The 21,711-nt window shown below is 46.6% G+C and overlaps 1 protein-coding gene across 1 annotated transcript in view; it reads right to left on the reverse strand.

The window, feature by feature from the left end:
- The window catches only part of LOC103908669 (cell adhesion molecule CEACAM3), a 132,207-nt gene that overhangs the window by 71,129 nt on the left and 39,367 nt on the right, over nt 1–21,711 (reverse strand). The window lies entirely within an intron of this gene.

Below are 21,711 nucleotides of genomic sequence, written 5' to 3' on the forward strand. Positions count from 1 at the left end.
ATTTGCTTCATTTGAATGTTTTTTTTTTTTTTTTTTGCTTCATTTTTTTGATATTGAAACCTGATGGATATCATTGAAATTGGCATGGTTATTGACAATGTTAGCTTGGAGCTGTTTGAGTGTTATAGCATTGTTGGCCAAAACCATGTTTACTATCTCCCTCTCTTGCTGTTCTGTGAACATAGGAGGCCTTCCCCCTTGTCGTTCCCGACCCTCAATCCTATGTAGAAAAATAAATAAATAAAAACAATAAACAATAGTACAGTAATTTCACAGGACAAGGTAACCGAAGTGCTGATACTGCATAGAATACAACACTGTAAGCAATTACTGAAACTCTGCAGATGTTTTTGATATGGTGATTTTTTGTACCTATTTTCCAGTCGAAATGTTCTTATCACACTTGCCACTGTGTAACGGCTAAGATTTGGCTGTACTCGCGGACCAGCCTCCCGCAGTGTCAGGCCGTGGTTGACAACGTGGTCAACCAGAGTTGCGCGGATCTCATTTGTCAGATTCTGTCCTCTTTGAGCACCTTCTTGTCTTCGTCTTCCTCTTCCTCTGCCTCTACTTCTACCTCTATTTCCACCATGGCCACCATCTCTGTTGATTCCTCTTCCTCCCCTTCCTCATTGTCCTCCACGTCGTCTTACTCTCTCCATTGTGCTTGAAAACCAATGAACTCACCTGCTGCTTTTTATAGTGCTTAAACACCTGATTGGTGTGTCTACAATAAATCAAACAAGTGTTTGCACACCTGATGACTGTGTTGAACCAATTGGTTGGACGGTGTGGTAATTTAACAGTCAGTGCTTTGGTATTGCAAGGAAGTGACTTTATAATACATTTTAGTGTGTCATGTATGTTAAGTGTGTTTAGTGTTTTACAAATCACTGTGTGTAGAGTTTTGCAACAAGTGTGAGGCTGACAATGTGCTTATAGTTGTGCAAATATGGGCTGATGTTTTAATACTTTTGTGTAAGGTTTTGCTAAAAGTGTACTACTTTTAATTTTAGTGTGTAAGCAATCCTAAAAAACTGTAATACAGCAAAATGAATGATCTGATTTTACATTAATAAAAACATGTTTATATATATATATATATATATATATATATATATATATATATATATATATATATATATATATATATATATATATATATATATATATATATATATATATATAGTAAATAATCTACATATTTTATACCGTGAGGGCTGTTGAATGCTTGATTCTGATTAACTGATGGACATCCCAGGGCAGTGGTCCTCAACCTTTTTATCACCATGGACCAATCAACGCTTGACAATTCATTTATAGGTTGCTTGGTGACCATCAACCGTTTTCCCAGAGGATGACAAGCTGAAACTGTCACTCTGATACAAGTTTTATTTATGGAGAGAATCACAAAGCACTGCAGTGTTTGAGTGTTCTGTGTTTATCTGAGATACTTTAGTCTACAGAAATGTGAATATTCAATAGAAAGCATGAAGCTGATCAGGCAGCTCGTGTCATGTTACTCGCAATGTGCTCCCAGCATTCATTTAACTAGGTGGGTCTGGAAGGCGCGAGGGCGTCACACTGCTTGCGCATGAAAGCTGCTTACCTCCGTTGGAAATAACGAACTAGCGCAAACTATAAAAGGTGCGATATGCAAACCATCCTTAAAAGGCCACCAACATTTGCGATATCTTGCACATACATGCTGGATTCACTTGATTTGTTGACAAATAAGTTGCAGATCCATTCCTTGACAGTTCGCGGGTCCTTCACTGGGCCTTTTGCCCTTAGCAAAGAAACTTTCCAAAGCCGTCTATTTCTTACTTATTTTGCTGCTTGGTGGTTAAATTTGGGCGCTCAAATGATTGAGGTGTAATCAAGTGAATACTATAATTTTTCAAAATAAAAGATTTTTCAAAAAAAAAGATTGTTCAAACTCAGATAATAAATAAAACTGAAATAATTTATGATTTCTTGTATGACCCTGTACCAATCGATGTCAGTCCGCGGCCTGTTGGTTAAGAACCACTGTCTTAGGGTGTGCGGTTATTTTCACATAAACACACTGATAAAGTAGTTTTGGCAGGTTTTGAGAGAATTTCAATATCACTACGCTGAATGATTTCACTGTGACAGCAGACAAAAATCACATCAAAACACAACAGAAGGCTTTGAATAAGATGTGTATGAAACTAGTGCTACACACAGGAGCATTTGAGGACAAAAACCTGACTAGTGTATGAAATACAACATCTAAGCAGTGTTTTTAGCTGAACCACAATATTATATGCTATTTTAATTTTATAGCATATTCAGGGAGTCAAACTGTTGTTCTGAAATGTTCAGCACTGTTCTATAAATTAACGAGACCTCGTACAGGATTGAAACTTGTCTCTTTATTAACATGGATTAAGACAGGTCAGATGATTTTGGACCTGTTTGTTTCTGATCTTGTCATCTCAGTTGTTTAGTAGCTGATGAAATGAATCTGGTGTACTTAAGGGGATAGTTCACCATAAATTAAAAAGCATTGAATCATCCTTTACTTGTTACAAGCCTGTTTGTTCAACACAAAGGAAAATATTCAGAATATGCTGGAAAACTCTGACTTTGTATTTTTTTTCTTACTATGGATGTCAATGTCTGGTTTTCCAACTTTCTCCATAAGATCTTGTTTTGTGTTCAGCAGAAGAAAGAACTGTATTATTGTTTAGAACCAACGATAGTGAGTAAATTTAAATTTAGGGTGAACTGTCCCTTTAAAAGACTGATTTTCTGATCAAAAACAGCATCTGTGCTGAATAAAGAGATGAATGAACAATTATCACTTACTTTTAAAAGAAATTATATATATTAAACATGAATTTATGTGAATAATGATATTTTTGATCTGTTTATTGTGATCCTGAATGTTACTGTGTGGCTAATTTTACTAAAGGTCAAAAGGTCAAACGGTTAGCATTTTTGTGTGGAGTTTGCGTGTTCTCCCTGCATTCGCGTGGGTTTGCTCCGAGTGCTCTGGTTTCCCCCACAGTCCAAAGACATGCGGTCCAGGTGATTTGGGTAGGTTAAATTGTCCGTAGTGTATGAGTGTAATTGTGAGTGTGTATGGATGTTTCCCAGAGATGGGTTGCGGCTGGAAGGGCATCCGCTGCGTAAAAAACATATGCTGGATAAGTTCATTGCGCTGTGGCGACCCCAGATTAATAAAGGGACTAAAGCCGAAAAGAAAATGAATGAATTAATTAGTATTATTATTATTATTTACAGTTTTGTAGGTTTTAATAATAAAGCGGTTTATTGATCAAATTATTGTGTTATCTAAACCTCTTTTTAATATTTGAGAAAATGCAGGGACTTGAGGAAAAATCTTTAGATCTTACTAACCCTATTAGCCTGATTTTAAACTATCCCCATTAGTGTAAATGTGGCCTTTCTGTGTGACCCCTGTGTTTATGTGTGTTTCCTTGGGGTGCTCTGGTTCACAGTCCAAAGACATACTGTAGGTCAACTGGAAAAACTAGATTGGCTATAATGTTTGAATGGGAGTGATTGTATGTGTGTTTCGCAGCACTGAGGGTTATATGTTTAGTGCTGAGATGTTGGAAGGGCATCACTGTGTAAAACATAAGACTGAGTAGGGCTGTATCAACTGCTGATAAAGAGGGAATGAGGCTGTCTTGTATTGTCCACATATCTGAAATTACAGATGTTTTTTCCCCCACTGGTCTAATTTCCGCATCACCATCAGGAGCAGAACTTCCTAATGTCATCCTCTCTATTTAATATGTTGTGAAACAAAATAAGGTGTGTTTGATCAGGGTTTAAGTTGAACTCTGCGAGTAGATCTCCAGGAACAGGATTGAGCACCCCTGTTCTACACCATAAGGCAGGGGTGTCCAAACTCAGTTCTGGAGGGCCGGTGTCCTGGAGAGTTTAGCTTCAACCCTAATCAAACACACCTGAATCAGCTAATCAAGCTCTTAGCAAGAAAACAGTGCAGAGAAAACCAGGCCACGTTTGCAAAAAATAAAAAAATAATAAAATAAAAAACAGAAATATAAAGCAAATATAAATAAAACTTTCTGATATTTTCACTCTATGTCTGGGGGAGAGAAAGGCTTTGCTAAATACATATTTAAACCTTCATATGTCTAAATATAAACATTAATCTAATGAGTGCCTCTGTTGAAAACAACTTGTTCAGTTCTAGGAAAATGTTCATCACAGAGTTAAAAAAAAACACGAGTGTGAAATGAGAAGCGGAGAAGAAAATAGCTGAAATAAGTGTGAACATGAGTCGCTCCTCCAGTTCACAGAACTCTGCTCTCAGTCTGATCTTTATCTCTGATCGTGAATATTTTTATTTTATCCTAACATATTTTTGCTTTCGTGTTAAACCCCATAACCTACAGATGCCTGGCCTGGTCAAGAATATAGCATGTATTGTCCATTAAAATCATTCATTGCTTCAGTCAGTGTTTCCCTGTAGCCCATAAACTCAGTGTGGGGACTATAGATTAACTTTTGTTTTGTTTTGTGTAGTTAAAGTATAATATATAAGCATACTTCAGGTAAAATGATGTTCATATACAGAAGTTAAGTAAATTACTTCTCATTTAATATTGTATTTTTTAGTGTTTTGAGTGATAGTGAGTGAATTCTGACCAACAGTAGCCCCTGATGAGGTATACCTTTAATTTTATTTTACAAAAAATAAGCTTAGTTTTACTTTTAGGCTAAATGTAGATACAAGCACCTATTTTACAAGAAAGGTGCATTTTGAAAGGTGCTAGATCTTCACTTTTTTACTTTTTACTTCCTTTATTGCTATTTATTTTTCCTACATAACCTGCTGTGTTCAGTTGTGCAATAATATGAAATATTTAATAGATGGTTATAAATATATTAACATACTATTTATCATTATCATTAATTGCTAAGAAAGATATCAGTGCAAACTATTTTACACTATTTAAATAACTCAACAATCGTTTTTTAGATGACTATTAGAGATTGTCTGCAGACCTTTCACTGGTAAGCTCAGAATATCTCCACTGTCTTCCTTAAGTGAGTTAAGTGAGTTTTTTTTTTTTTTTTTTTTTTTAGGGCTTTTAGGACAGTTTTAGGGCTTTTCTATTCCAATGTGCTATACGTTTCCATCGTAATCACATGGTTGACACAGGGGCATGACTGTTATGCTTATATCTTTTGCAGCACTTGACTTAAGAACACCATTTTTTAAAGATGACGCTCTTCATGTTCATGAACTATGATTTAACTATGAATTCATTTGTAAATCTCTGTCAGTATATTATTCAATGATCTGTAATCTGTATTATGTTTGATCATATCAACAGACTTTATCATTTAGAGACTCAATTTCATCACTAAAGTCTTATTAAATGACCTTAATGATTTGAAATTTTTTTGAAGGAGACTGAAATCCCCAGTATTTGTAATGATAGAGTCATAAAATGGTCTCTGAAAACATAACCATTTGTTTAAGATCATAAATGTCATTAAGCACCACACAACTGCTGAAAGAGGCAATTAGAGGTCATTGTATGTTAAAATACGCTCAATATTGCCCCAAAACACCAAAATACGTAACCAAGTTTCAATAATAAATTAGATGTATTTGAATTAAATATACAAATGTGGCTCACTAAAGCAAATTACACAAACTAACATTACTGAAAAAAAATGATCCGCCTGATCGACAGTGTATAATTCACACCCTGATTGTCTCCTCTTCTCTCCTCTCTTCTGGGGTCTGTTCTTCGTACCTCGCTTAAATTATCTAAGATGATTTGGCAGATCCTGGATCTTTTAATCTTGATAACTGATCTCTTGCTAATTTAGTTCTTCAAACAAGTTCGCGAATCACACAGGTGCCACTTTAAAATTGCACACATTTAATGTTATAATGAAAGCATTCGACTGCTTTCCTAACTTTTTATGCTCATTTAAGACCAATTAAGTTGTGTTTGGGAAAAAACACCAAGATCGACATCCTTTTATGTTATTATTATTAATTATGAGTGTATTTCTGTTTAAACAAGCACCCAAAAGCCAGACTTTCTCTCCGCTTCAAATTGCGTGTACAGAATCCGTTTGGGAAACAGCATCTGTTTATCATTATGAGGCACTTCAGCTGACAGTCATGCATCATTAAGTTATATGACTGTTTTAAAGATTATAGGATGGGCGATGGCACCTGTAATCAAAAGGAAAAGGAATCGCGCGGTTTTTAATATCTATTTATAAGTGTTTTCATTCCTAAACAAAGCGAAAGCACAGAAGACTCACGTTTTATAGCATGGGGTGACCCCTGGTGGTTCGGCGGTATGGGTTGCATATGGAGAGGGTCGGCTGTTTAGAGAAAGACTGAAAATACGGGAGAAGAACCGGAAAATACCTTTACGGGATGATAGCGGGATAGAACAGTAAAATACGGGAGAATCCTGGGAAAAACGAGAGGGTTGACAGGTATAGATCGCTGCGCGTGTTGTGAAGGACAGATAAAGCGATTCTCGAAATCATGATCAGCAATGCAACGATTGGCTGAAGGCACAGCAGCATAATGACATCATCTGATTAATATTCAATTATCCATAGGAGCAAAATTACATCAAATTAGCAGTAAACGGTTTGTTAAATACGACACGCAACACATTTGTTGTGAGCTGCAGGCTTTACACTCTCATGTGTCAAGAGTATTCATCGTGTATTTCAATGAAAATCAATGTATTTAGTTCTACATTTAGAAAAGATTTTCTTTATTATAGTAGCCGTTTTTTAATCGGTGTAAAGAATAACTGTTGTTTACGAAAGCATTTTCATATTGGTAAAGGTGTCTGCAACTTTTGTGAAGCATCAAATCACTGGCATATTAACAGTCAAAACATGTTTATGACCATAAATGTATTATTGGTTTTAAAAAGTGACATATTGTGCATTTCTATTATACACAATTTGTACTAAAGCGATCTAAAAAGTTCATATCAATAAGTTATCTCTTTGCACCACCAGGTGGCAGTCTTTACTTTCATTTCGAGGGTGCAGAATGCATAAGTTTTATTATTATTTATAACTTTATTTATTTTATTAATAACTATAACTGTATATATATATACATATATATATATATATATATATATATATATATATATATATATATATATATATATATATATATATATATATAGTTAAAAATATTTACTATTTTCCCAAGTTTGTATAACTTTAACTGTAAGAAAATTTCAGAATTCGGAACATACTTTCTGTATTATCTTTGCTTGAACTGAGCCGATCTAATCCTGTTTATATGAATTGAACCTGCTCCCTATCAGGTTTGACCTAGCAGATCTGTTGCCATGACAACAACTCTCGGATCAGCTTTGAAGAACGAAATGATCCTGGATCGCGTCAAATCGTCAATATCCAAATCCAGCTAACTGAGTAATCCACGTACGAAGAACGGACCCCTGGTCAAATATGGCCTGTTTACTCCTGCTGGTGGATTTTGTAACTACACTTATTGTACTGATCATCTCCTCCCAGAGCCACATATGAAGTTTAAAAATTCCAGATGCTACTGACCCTCCCCAAAAATTTTTTGGAATGGGAGCCAAAAAACATTTATGTGTGAGAAGCCCAAATCCTTAAAACTAAGTTTAAAAATCCCATTTATATGGTTCAATATTAAGATGGATATCTCAAATATTATCTAGAAACATTTAGTTTTTATTAGTTACATTAATATACTCACTTACTGAAACTGATGTATTTAAATGAAACAGAAAGTAGAGATAATTTAAATGTAAAATGGATAAATGGATAATATCAACATTTCTTAAATTATTGAATGATCATGTTAAATGGTGATGCTTTAGTCTAAGTCACAATTCAAAGCATTTACTACTAATATTCACTAATATCTTTATTATCACGATATTAACTGTTTATTAGCACTTATGAAGCATGATTTTATTTTACATCCCTAATCCTCCCCAATATCTAAACCCACCTTTTGCCTTACCAACTATCAATACGCAGCTAAAAGGTAGATCATTGAGCTAAAAGTTTTAGTTAATGGTTTATTAATAGCAATAATTTTACATTAGATTAAGTGTGGTTGACTCATTTAATCAAAGGTTCTTTTATACTAATGTGTGTTTTTAATATTAAACATATTATTAAACATATATTAAACATATTTGATGGCTCATCAGTGAGGGAACATTTAAAATTGTTGATCAGCTGTAATTATTAGAAATAAAGATGTCGTACTGTGGTTTAACATGCTTCTGTAAACAAGTATAAATAAAACACTGATATCAGTTGTTCACATGCACGACTGAAGCTCAGAGGAGCTAAAAGTGTTAAAGAGCTGCAGCTACTTCTGCTTTTCTGCATGCCAACATGTGCGAGAGAGATAAAGTGTGAAAACCAGAGCAGAAACTGTCCAGTGCAGCGGAAACTTTGCTTTTAATATGTGTGTTCCACATGTACCACATTTAAAATGTCACATAAAGAGAAGTGCATCTGATAAATCAATTTTACTCACTTCTGCGTGATTACTGTTTTTAAAACGCTTTTTGTTTGTATGATTTAGAGTTGATTTTTATGGATTTGTTGTGATCTTGACTGTCATTATGTTATTAAGACTAAGGGTCAAAGGTCAAAGGTCTCTCAGAGGAGACTGTAAATCACATCTCAGACCTCTTTTTTGATCAGTAAACAGAACATTTGTACATTTAAATTCTGTGTATTGATATCCGGGTATCTATCTTAATATATTTTTATCACCATTCTAGTTATTACCTAATTATTATTGGGGTTTTGTTCGTGTTATGTTCATTTTATTACCTTACTTTTATGTTTGTCATCATGAGATATAAAATGGATTTTTATTACAGTTTTTTTAAAGCATTATACCTGCACACAAGAATATACAGAATCATTTATAATCACTTTCAGGGATTTTAATGGTGTACAACAGCTATGGGATACCACCTCTGACTAAATAAATAAATAAAATCAAATAAAATAAATAAATGTAAAAAAAAAGTAAATATAATGAAATAACGACATTTTTAAATAAGCCTAACATTTTTTTTACATTTATATCCTTGTTTATGTTATGTACCCCCTCCCCACATTTAACTTTTAAAAAATTTATTTCAACATTAATTTATTTCCACTTTTATATTATTATTATTATTATTATTATTATTATTATTATTATTATTATTTTTATTATTATTATCATTATTATTATTGTTATTATTATTATTATTTATATTTTACATAAAAGCATAATCAATCAAACATGACCAAAAGGATTCCCTGTGGACTCAACTTCAACTTCATAACACATTTATGTGGAAATAAATAAATGTGATAACACAAAAATAAGTAAATAAATATAGAAAATATATAAAAGTGGATAGATGTAGTTTTTTAATTATTTAATAAATTTGAAGAAAGGAATAACTTTAACAAATAATTACATTTTTTGTTAGTTTTTCATTTTTTATAGAACTAGTGTTATTTATATTTGCTTTTCATTTATTGGTTTATTTAGCCATGTATTCATTTATAATTTAGTCATTAATTTTGACTAAACATGCTATTTTAGGTTGTAAAGGGCTTAAAACAGATGTGGAAATATTTAGAAGTGTGTAACTATTTCATATATTCTTCATCTGTTTATTAGTCTGATTGTGTTTTTTTTTTGTAACTGCTCATCATCACTAAAAGCTCATGTGATAAATGTCTCCTAATGCAGATGAAACAGTTTTATCTCCCTCTAGTGGCTGAATGTGGAATAACATCGTGCTTTTTTAAAGAGTTTTTTTATTTTGGTTTTAGGGGTCTCCAACAACAGGCTGATATGGGTGCAAGGTCAAAACACTCTTTCATTGTCTTATGTCATAATATGCATTTGACCTAATTATCCCAGCAACTCCCATATGAATCGTTCAGCGAATCATTTGTTCCCAAACCCCACCTTAGCCCGAAGCTATTCTGCGCTGATTGGTCCGATGACCCAGTCTGTATCGATTGGTTGACAGCGTTCAGCACGAGACAGAGAGAAAAGCCCACCATGGCTATGAAATAGCATAACGAGAGTATTTGAGAGCCCAACGCAGGAATGCAATAAATAAATGCAGTTAAACACCAGCATATTGCTCTACTCTTAAACCTAACTCCAAGTAATAACAACACACATTCAGTATTAATCCACACAGTGGCAAAAATTGACCTATTTTGAAAATTGACCGCGCCGCGCTTGTGTAGGAACGGCTGATGGTGGCCATAGCAAAGGCAAACAGTTTCGCCAGTTCAATAACGCATTTAAATCGGTAAAGGAAGAAGCATGCGTCACGTTTTTAATGTGGTTTTGGACGCAAAATGTGAACATCCCCATACAGATTTAACATGAGATATACGGTACAAGCACTAATCTATAATACATACATGATTACAAGCCACACTGAGCGATTACAAGTTACAACACACAATTAAACACATATTTTGCAAACTACACAAAATGAGGGAACAATTTAGGGACACTTACATGTTATGATCTGGAGGAAGAAGAAACTGGTCCATATGAACTGTAAAAGTTACTGACAAAGTCCCTGTCAAAGTCTGACAAAGTCTCATAGTCTCTGCTGCTCCTTCAATAGCAAATTGCCTGCGAATCTCGCACTGCAGCGTAGGTTATTGTATCAGAAATCAGAAAAATGACAAGTACAAACACAGCACTAGGTTGGCTATACTGTGGTGTTGGTGTGAAAACGAAATTTAACCCTTTATTCCCCGCAGCCGGGGCCGGCAAGTCCATAAAGGTGACCCAGGCGGCCGCCTCATGCAGCTCAAAGGACCGAGCTGTCCCGGGAGAAGCTTGAAAATACCCAGAGTTGGACCATAGGCCTTCTGGCCATTCAAAGCAGTTGCAGACCTGGACAGTGTCATCCAGCCCAGCACCTCTTTGTGCTGCAAAAGGGATGATTTCTCCATATGAGCTATCAACCAAGGCTGAACCTGTACGCGAGCATCCCGCGAAACACTTTTAACACACAAGACGGGGATAATTTGTCCCAATTGGCCCATAGCCAAGGCTTAACCTGGACGTGGGCATCCCGCGAGACACTTTTAACACACAAGACAGTGATAATTTGTCCCAATTGGAATGTAGCCAAGGCGGAACCTGGACGCAGCAGGCGTCCAGCTTTGAACTAAGGAGACAGGGCTCATTTGTCCCTACTGAAGCTATTTTTACCACACAGATAGAGGAATAATAAAGACACTGAACACCATATGACCATTATTGTGTATAATATTTATTCAGGACAATTCAGCGTCTTCTGTTGGTTCGAGTGGGCGAGCCCCCTGGCTTTTCCCCTGGGCAGTTCACCATGGCAGCGTCCTCCTGCTGGTTCCCTCCTGGAAGAGACACATAAAGGCCAGTTAGCCAATGCCACACGTTCTGCTGTTACCATCCACGCTAAAGAGAAATTGATTTACCAGGGGAGACCTGGGAGTCTCTGTCCTCTTGCACCCACTTCCGCGGGGGGCTTTCTGTGCCCGCTGCCTCCCACTACTCCTCCCCATCCTCCTCCACCAGGGCCCTTTCAAATAGTCTGCGGCGCTTATTTGTTTAGGGTCCGACAAGGACTGGCCCTGAAAGTGAAAAAGAAATAGGTAGCCTGGCCCCCTCCGGGCTCTTGCAGGGCAAGTGGCGTGGGGCGGGGGCACGGGCCGAGTATCAGCGGGGGGAAACGGAGTCCAGGGGGGCGGGCTGGCAGGCTGAGCGGCAGACAAAGCCTGGGTCAAAGCCAGACGGGCCATCTGGGTCCTCACCCACGGATCGAGGCGGGAAAGGGGGGGGCGTTGTGTGCGGAGGGACACCCCCCATGCCTCCATGAAAGAACGCCCAGGACGGGGAGGAAACTACCACAGCCATAGAGGCCGACCCATTGGTGCTTTGGGGGGCCGGGGTGGGGGCCTAACCCCTGAGGCGTCACACTAGCTCCTATCGGTCAGAATCGAAGGGGTCCAACTAAGTGCGGGATTTGTTGAGTTCACCAAAACCTCGACGGCAGGTCAGAGAATTTTTGGTGTCAGGCAAATACCTCAAGGCGCGGGACGTCCCGACAGGTACGCTGGGAAGGATGGTCTCCCGTCGGGCATGGCTTGGGGGGCGCCAGGAAAGACATATTCCTGTTGGACCTTTCTCACTCCGGATACATAAACGGTGCCACTGGTGAACCACTGCCGGAGCCTCTGACCTCCGATGGCCACAAGTCACGTGCTCTCTGCCCAAGGACCCCCCATGCTCTCCGGCCAGCCAAGCTCCACAAAGGCCTGGAGCCTCTGACCTCCAAGGCCACAAGTCACGCGCTCTATGCCCAAGGACCCCCCACGCTCTCCGGCCAGCCAAGCTCCACAAAGGCCTGGAGCCTCTGACCTCCAGGGCCTTGTGTCATGCGCTCTCTGCCCAAGAACCCCCCATGCTCTCCGGCCAGCCAAGCTCCACAAAGGCCTAGAGCCTCTGACCTCCAGGGCCTTGTGTCATGCGCTCTCTGCCCAAGAACCCCCCATGCTCTCCGGCCAGCCAAGCTCCACAAAGGCCTGGAGCCTCTGACCTCCGAGGCGACAAGTCACAAGCTCTCTGCCTCTGGATTGACACCTGATCATCAGCAGTGCCCGGGCACCCCACTCTTAATCCCAGGAACACTGACTTCTCCTAACCGCACGGGAAAGACAGACACGCCACTGGTGACCCAACTGGCCAAGACGTACCGCTGGTGGCCCAACCGGCCTTTGGGGTTGTGGATGGGGCACCACTGGCCTTTGGGGTTGTGGATGGGGCACCAATGGCAAGTAGTTCTAGCCTCAGGGGAAAATGAAATCCCGTGTTTGCCTCCACTTTCATCTAGGGCTGCGTTTGATGCCTTTGGACCCTGGTTCTTTGCCTGCACCAGGGTCATAGCGCCTGCACCTACCTTGCACGGGCTTGGGCACTCCCATCTGGGGCTGCAATTGATGCCTTTGGGCCCTGGTTCTTTGCCTCCACCAGGGCCACTGCGCGCACCTGCCTTGCGCGGGCTGGGGCACTCCCATCTGGGGCTGCGTTTGATGCCTTTGGGCCCTGGTTCTTTGCCTCCACCAGGGCCACTACGTGCACCTGCCTTGCGCGGGCTTAGGTACTCCCATCTGGGGCTGCGTCTGATGCCTTTGGGCCCTGGTTCTTTGCCTGCACCAGGGCCATTGCGTGCACCTGCCTTGCGCAGACTGGGGCACTTCCATCTGGGGCTGCGTTTGATGCCTTTGGGCCCTGGTTCTTTGCCTGCCCCAGGGCCACTGCGCCCACCTGCCATGAGTATGCTTGGGCACTCCCTTCTGGGGCTGCGTCGGATGACTTTAGGCCCTGGTTCTTTGCCTGCCCCAGGGCCACTGCGCGCACCTGCCTTGCGCGGGCTGGGGCACTCCCATCTGGGGCTGCGTTTGATGCCTTTGGGCCCTGGTTCTTTGCCTGCACCACGGTCATAGCGCGCACCTGCCTTGCGCGGGCTTGGGCATTCCCATCTGGGGCTGCGTTTTATGCCTTTGGGCCCTGGTTCTTTGCCTGCACTAGGGCCACTGTGAGCACCTGCCTTGCGCGGGCTAGGGCACTCCCATCTGGGGCTGCGTTTGATGCCTTTGGGCCCGGGTTCTTTGCCTATACCAGGGTCACTGCGCTTACCTGCGGGCTGGGGCACTTTCATCTAGGGCTGCGTTTGATGCCTTTGGGCCCTGGTTCTTTGCCTGCAACAGGGCCACTGCATGCACCTGCCTTGAGCGGGCATGGGGCACTTCCATCTGGGGCTGCGTTTGATGCCTTTGGGCCCTGGTTCTTTGCCTGCACCAGGGGCATAGCTCCTGCACTAGGGCCACTGCGCGCACCTGCCTTGCGCGGGCTGGGGCAGTCCCATCTGGGGCTGCGTTTGATGCCTTTGGGCCCTGGTTCTTTGCCTCCACCAGCGCCACTGCGTGCACTTGCCTTGCACGGGCTGGGGCACTTCCATCTGGGCCTGCGTTTGATGCCTTTGGGCCCTGGTTCTTTGCCTCCACCAGGGCCACTACGTGCACCTGCCTTGCGCAGGCTTAGGTACTCCCATCTGGGGCTGCGTCTGATGCCTTTGGGCTCTGGTTCTTTGCCTGCAACAGGGCCACTGCATGCACCTGCCTTGAGCGGGCATGGGGCACTTCCATCTGGGGCTGCGTTTGATGCCTTTGGGCCCTGGTTTTTTGCCTCCACCAGGGTCACTGCGCGCACCTGCGGGCCTGAACACTTCCATCTGGAGCTGCGTTTGATGCCTTTGGGCCCTGGTTCTTTGCCTGCACCAGGGCCATTTCGCGCACCTGCCTTGCGCGGGCTGGGGCACTTCCATCTGGGGCTGCGTTTGATGCCTTTGGGCCCTGGTTCTTTGCCTGCACCATGGTCATAGCGCGCACCTGCCTTGCGCGGGCTTGGGCATTCCCATCTGGGGCTGCGTTTTATGCCTTTGGGCCCTGGTTCTTTGCCTGCAACAGGGCCACTGCATGCACCTGCCTTGAGCGGGCATGGGGCACTACCATCTGGGGCTGCGTTTGATGCCTTTGGGCCCTGGTTCTTTGCCTGCACCAGGGGCATAGCTCCTGCACTAGGGCCACTGCGCGCACCTGCCTTGCGCGGGCTGGGGCAGTCCCATCTGGGGCTGCGTTTGATGCCTTTGGGCCCTGGTTCTTTGCCTCCACCAGCGCCACTGTGCGCACCTGCCTTACGCAGGCTTGGGCATTCCCATCTGGGGCTGCGTTTGATGCCTTTGGGCTATGGTTCTTTGCCTCATCCAGCGCCACTAAGCCCACCTGCCTTGCGCGGGCTTGGGCACGCCCATCTGGGGCTGCGTCTGATGCCTTTGGGCCCTGGTTCTTCGCCTGCCCCAGGGCCACTGCGTGCACCTGCCTTGCGCGGGATGGGGCACTCCCATCTGGGGCTGCGTTTGATCCCTTTGAGCCCTGGTTTTTTGCCTCCACCAGGGTCACTGCGCGCACCTGTGTGCCTGAACACTTCCATCTGGAGCTGCGTTTGATGCCTTTGGGCCCTAGTTCTTTGCCTGCACCAGGGTCATAACGCACACCTGCCTTGCGCGGGCTGGGGCACTCCCATCTGGGGCTGCGTTTGTTGCCTTTGGGCCCTGGTTCTTCGCCTGCACCAGGGTAATAGCGCACACCTGCCTTGCATGGGCTTGGGCACTTCCATCTAGGGCAGCGTTTGATGCCTTTGGGCCCTGGTTTTTTGCCTGCACCAGGGCCACTACGCGCACCTGCCTTGCGCTGGCTCAGGCACTCCCATCTGGGGCTGCGTCTGATGCCTTTGGGCCCTGGTTCTTTGCCTGCACCAGGGCCATTTCGCGCACCTGCCTTGCGCGGGCTGGGGCACTCCCATCTGGGGCTGCATTTGATGCCTTTGGGCCCTGGTTCTTTGCCTCCACCAAGGTCTTTGCGCACACCTGCGGGCTGGGGCATTTCCATCTGGAGCTGTGTTTGATGCCTTTGGGCCCTAGTTTATTGTCTGCACCAGGGTCATAGCGCACACCTGCCTTGCGCGGGCTCAGGCACTCCCATCTGGGGCTGCGTTTGATGCCTTTGGGCCCTGGTTCTTTGCCTGCACCAGGGTCATAGCGCACACCTGCCTTGCGCGGGCTTGGGCACTTCCATCTGGGGCTGCGTTTGATACATTTGGGCCCTGGTTCTTTGCCTGCACCAGGGCCACTGCGCGCACCTACCTTGAGCGGGCTGGGGCACTTCCATCTGGGGCTGCGTTTGATGCCTTTAGGCCCTGGTTCTTTGCCTGCACCAGGGGCATAGCGCCTGCACTAGGGCCACTGTGCGCACCTGCCTTGCGCGGGCGGGGGCACTCCCATCTGGGGCTGCATTTGATGCCTTTGGGCCCTGGTTCTTTGCCTCCACCAAGGTCACTGCGCGCACCTGCAGGCTGGGGCATTTCCATCTGAAGCTGTGTTTGATGCCTTTGGGCCCTAGTTTATTGTCTGCACCAGGGTCATAGCGCACACCTGCCTTGCGCAGGCTCAGGCACTCCCATCTGGGGCTGCGTTTGATGCCTTTGGGCCCTGGTTCTTTGCCTGCACCAGGGTCATAGCGCACACCTGCCTTGCGCAGGCTTGGGCACTTCCATCTGGGGCTGCGTTTGATACATTTGGGCCCTGGTTCTTTGCCTGCACCAGGGCCACTGCGCGAACCTACCTTGAGCGGGCTGGGGCACTTCCATCTGGGGCTGCGTTTGATGCCTTTGGGCCCTGGTTCTTTGCCTGCACCAGGGGCATAGCTCCTGCACTAGGGCCACTGCGCGCACCTGCCTTGCGCGGGCTGGGGCAGTCCCATCTGGGGCTGCGTTTGATGCCTTTGGGCCCAGGTTCTTTGCCTCCACCAGCGCCACTGCGTGCACCTGCCTTGCACGGGCTGGGGCACTTCCATCTGGGCCTGCGTTTGATGCCTTTGGGCCCTGGTTCTTTGCCTCCACCAGGGCCACTACGTGCACCTGCCTTGCGCAGGCTTAGGTACTCCCATCTGGGGCTGCGTCTGATGCCTTTGGGCCCTGGTTCTTTGCCTGCACCAGGGCCACTGCGCGCACCTGCCTTGCGCAGACAGGGGCACTCCCATCTGGGGCTACGTTTGATGCCTGTGGGCCCTGGTTCTTTGCCTCCACCAGTGCCACTGCGTGCACCTGCCTTGCGCGGGCTGGGACACTTCCATCTGGGGCTGCGTTTGATGCTTTTGGGCCCTGGTTCTTTGCCTGTACCACGGTCATAGCGCGCACCTGCCTTGCGCGGGCTTGGGCATTCCCATCTGGGGCTGCGTTTTATGCCTTTGGGCCCTGATTCTTTGCCTGCACCAGGGCCACTAAGCCCACCTGCCTTGCGCTGGCTTGTGCACTCCCATCTGGGGCTGCGTCTGATGCCTTTGGGCTCTGGTTCTTTGCCTGCACCAGGGGCATAGCACCTGCACTAGGGCCACTGTGAGCACCTGCCTTGCGCGGGCTTGGGCACTCCCATCTGGGGCTGCGTTTGATGCCTTTGGGCCCTGGTTCTTTGCCTGCACCAGGGGCATAGCGCCTGCACTAGGGCCACTTCGCGCACCTGCCTTGCACGGGCTGGGGCACTCCCATCTGGGGCTGCGTTTGATGCCTTTGGGCCCCGGTTTTTTGCCTACACCAGGGTCACTGCGCTTACCTGCGGGCTGGGGCACTTTCATCTAGGGCTGCGTTTAATGCCTTTGGGCCCTGAATCTTTGCCTGCAACAGGGCCACTGCATGCACCTGCCTTGAGCGGGCATGGGGCACTTCCATCTGGGGCTGCGTTTGATGCCTTTGGGCCCTGGTTCTTTGCCTCCACCAGCGCCACTGCGTGCACCTGCCTTGCACGGGCTGGGGCACTTCCATCTGGGCCTGCGTTTGATGCCTTTGGGCCCTGGTTCTTTGCCTCCACCAGGGCCACTACGTGCACCTGCCTTGCGCGGGCTTAGGTACTCCCATCTGGGGCTGCGTCTGATGCCTTTGGGCCCTGGTTCTTTGCCTGCACCAGGGCCATTGCGCGCACCTGCCTTGCGCAGACTGGGGCACTTCCATCTGGGGCTGCGTTTGATACCTTTGGGCCCTGGTTTTTTGCCTCCACCAGGGTCACTGCGCGCACCTGCGGGCCTGAACACTTTCATCTGGAGCTGCGTTTGATGCCTTTGGGCCCTAGTCCTTTGCCTGCACCAGGGTCATAGCGCACACCTGCCTTGCGCGGGCTGGGGCACTCCCATCTGGGGCTGCGTTTGTTGCCTTTGGGACCTGGTTCTTTGCCTGCACCAGGGTCATAGCGCACACCTGCCTTGCGTGGGCTTGGGCACTTCCATCTAGGGCTGCGTTTGATGCCTTTGGGCCCTGGTTTTTTGCCTGCACCAGGGCCACTACGCGCACCTGCCTTGCGCTGGCTCAGGCACTCCCATCTGGGGCTGCGTCTGATGCCTTTGGGCCCTGGTTCTTTGCCTGCACCAGGGCCATTTCGCGCACCTGCCTTGAGCGGGCTGGGGCACTCCCATCTGGGGCTGCATTTGATGCCTTTGGGCCCTGGTTCTTTGCCTCCACCAAGGTCACTGCGCGCACCTGCGGGCTGGGGCATTTCCATCTGGAGCTGTGTTTGATGCCTTTGGGCCCTAGTTTATTGTCTGCACCAGGGTTTTAGCGCGCACCTGCCTTGCGCGGGCTCAGGCACTCCCATCTGGGGCTGCGTTTGATGCCTTTGGGCCCTGGTTCTTTGCCTGCACCAGGGTCATAGAGCACACCTGCCTTGCGCGGGCTTGGGCACTTCCATCTGGGGCTGCGTTTGATATATTTGGGCCCTGGATCTTTGCCTGCACCAGGGCCACTGCGCGCACCTGCCTTGAGCGGGCATGGGGCACTTCCATCTGGGGCTGCGTTTGATGCCTTTGGGCCCTGGTTCTTTGCCTGCACCAGGGCCACTAAGCCCACCTGCCTTGCGCGTGCTTGGGCACTCCCATCTGGGGTTGCGTCTGATGCCTTTGGGCCCTCGTTCTTTGCCTGCCCCAGGGCCACTGCGCCCACCTGCCTTGCGTGTGCTTGGGCACTCCCATCTGGGGCTGCATCGGATGCCTTTAGGCCCTGGTTCTTTGCCTGCCCCAGGGCCACTGCGCGCACCTGCCTTGCGCGGGCTGGGGCACTCCCATCTGGGGCTGCATTTGATCCCTTTGGGCCCTGGTTCTTTGCCTGCACCAGGGGCATAGCGCCTGCATTAGGGCCTCTGCGCGCACCTGCCTTGCGCGGGCTGGGTCACTCCCATCTGGCGCTGCGTTTGATGCCATTGGGCCCTGGTTCTTTGCCTCCACCAGGGTCACTGTGCTTACCTGCAGGCCTGAACACTTCCATCTGGAGCTGCGTTTGATGCCTTTTGGCCCTAGTTCTTTGCCTGCACCAGGGTCATAGCACGCACCTGCTTTGCGCTGGCTCAGGCACTCCCATCTGGGGCTGCGTTTGATGCCTTTGGGCCCTGGTTCTTTGCCTCCACCAGGTCCACTGCGTGCACCTGCCTTGCGCGGGCTGGGGCACTTCCATCTGGGGCTGCGTTTGATGCATTTGTGCCCTGGCTCTTTACCTGCACCACGGTCATAGCGCGCACCTGCCTTGCGCGGGCTTAGGTATTTCCATCTGGGGCTGCGTTTTATGCCTTTGGGCCCTGATTCTTTGCCTGCAACAGGGCCACTAAGCCCACCTGCCTTGCGCGGGCTTGTGCACTCCCATCTGGGGCTGCGTTTGATGCCTTTGGGCCCTGGTTTTTTGCCTGCATCAGGGTCATAGCGCACACCTGCCTTGCGCGGGCTTGGGCACTTCCATCTGGGGCTGCGTTTGATACATTTGGGCACTGGTTCTTTGCCTGCACCAGAACATAGCTCCTGCACTAGGGCCACTGCGCGCTCCCGCCTTGCGCGGGCTTGGGCACTTCCATCTGGGGCTGCGTTTGATACATTTGGGCACTGGTTCTTTGCCTGCACCAGAACATAGCTCCTGCACTAGGGCCACTGCGCGCACCTGCCTTGCGCGGGCTGGGGCACTCCCATCTGGGGCTGCGTTTGATGCCTTTGGGCCCTGGTTCTTTGCCTCCACCAGTGCCACTGCGTGCACCTGCCTTGCGCGGGCTGGGGCACTTCCATCTGGGGCTGCGTTTGATGCCTTTGGGCCCTGGTTCTTAGCCTGCACCATGGTCATAGCGCGCACCTGCCTTGCGCGTGCTTGGGCATTCCCATCTGGGGCTGCGTTTCATGCCTTTGGGCCCTGGTTCTTTGCCTGCACCAGGACCACTAAGCCCACCTGCCTTGCGCGGGCTTGTGCACCCCCATCTGGGGCTGCGTCTGATGCCTTTGGGCTCTGGTTCTTTGCCTGCACCAGGGGCATAGCGCCTGCACTAGGGCCACTGTGAGCACCTGCCTTGCGCGGGCTGGGGCACTCCCATCTGGGGCTGCGTTTGATGCCTTTGGGCCCTGGTTCTTTGCCTGCACCAGGGGCATAGCGCCTGCACTAGGGCCACTGCGCGCACCTGCCTTGCGCGGGCTGGGGCACTCCCATCTGGGGCTGCGTTTGATGCCTTTGGGCCCGGGTTCTTTGCCTACTCCAGGGTCACTGCGCTTACCTGCGGGCTGGGGCACTTTCATCTTTGGCTGCGTTTGCTGCCTTTGGGCCCTGGTTCTTTGCCTGCACCAGGGTCATAGCGCGCACCTGCCTTGCGCGGGCTTGGGCCCTCCCATGTGGGCTCTGGCACGCCTCTGGGAGCTGCTGGCCTGCCCTTAGACCCCTGGCCTAATAGCGCAAAGCGCAAATATGCAAATGCATTTGCTATTTAAAGAGCGTGGCGCAACGTCTCAAAACGACCCTTGCGCCAAGTTGAAACTAGCAAACAAGTATTGTGCCGTGCCTTGAGCCACATTGCGCCGGGTGTATGAAAGGGCCCTTAGTAATTTTTAACATGATCTATTTTCTTTTCCAGCTTGCCTGTCTGCTCCAGTGCTCAGTAACTCTTTATCAGTGCAGTATTGTTCAGTGGTGTGTTCAGTGATGAATGTGAGCACTGCGAGTCTCTGCTGGTACAAAGGAAACCATGTATTGTCCAACATCACCTCTGGAGATCGTCTGTCTGGGTGATTCCAACAGCTGTGTGATCAACAACCCCATCAGCAACCAGACCATACAACTCAACAACACTGATCTCTGTCAGCCATGTCCAGGTACAATGATATTTCTTGTTTATTTAAATACACATTTACTCTCACTAATGATGCTCTCCATCACACTCTCTAGAAACCTCAGTACTTTGGAAAGTGTGGATCATTTCTGCTGCCAGTGGATCTCTGTTGATTTTAGCTGCCATTGTGATCTTCTGCATCTGGAGAAAACGCAGAAACACAAACCAAGAAGCAATATAATACCTACTGTTACCTGTTTTGTATATTTAAATGGAAAACAGTGCTCAAACATCATTTCATTGAGTGTTTTGTTAGTTTTGAAACAGTTCAGACCTGTAATACCGAGATCATTTATGCTGATCCAACAATCAAAATGCAGTAAGATCCTTTATTTCCAATCAGCCTCATTATGGATACGTGCCTCTGTATACATTTCTGGAGAGCTACTTTTTTTTTTTTTGCACCTTTTGTTTTTGCAAATCCTCCAAAGGCCGTTGTGTATGCTCTTCAGATCTCAAATTTCTCTCATGCGTGCCATTCGTGCTTGCTTTTCTCACGTAAATCCACCAAAGCTCGATGTGACTATATGACTCAATGACTGACAGACAGACCAACTGATTGACCCACCCACCGACCCCCTTCCTTAAACACCCACCTGCAATGTTTTCAAAAGCACTGACCCCCTTACCCTAACCCAACCGACAAAAGCAATCATGAAAAAGAAAAGCCCTTGCAGCTGCCTGATTTTTACTACATTTTCAGATCTTACCACGTTTTCACCCTGTTATTTACTTGTTTCTTTTATTTTTTGGCTTTTGTCTTACCTGCTTTCTCGGACTGTTCTTTGCCGGACTCCAATCCTGTCGTCACGGTCAACTCTACTCCACCTTCTAAAAGTGTTGAATCGATAGT

This window comes from Danio rerio, chromosome 22 (genome assembly GCF_052040795.2).
Source record: "Danio rerio strain M-AB ecotype USA chromosome 22, GRCz13ab, whole genome shotgun sequence".
NCBI classification, from domain to species: Eukaryota; Metazoa; Chordata; class Actinopteri; order Cypriniformes; family Danionidae; genus Danio; species Danio rerio.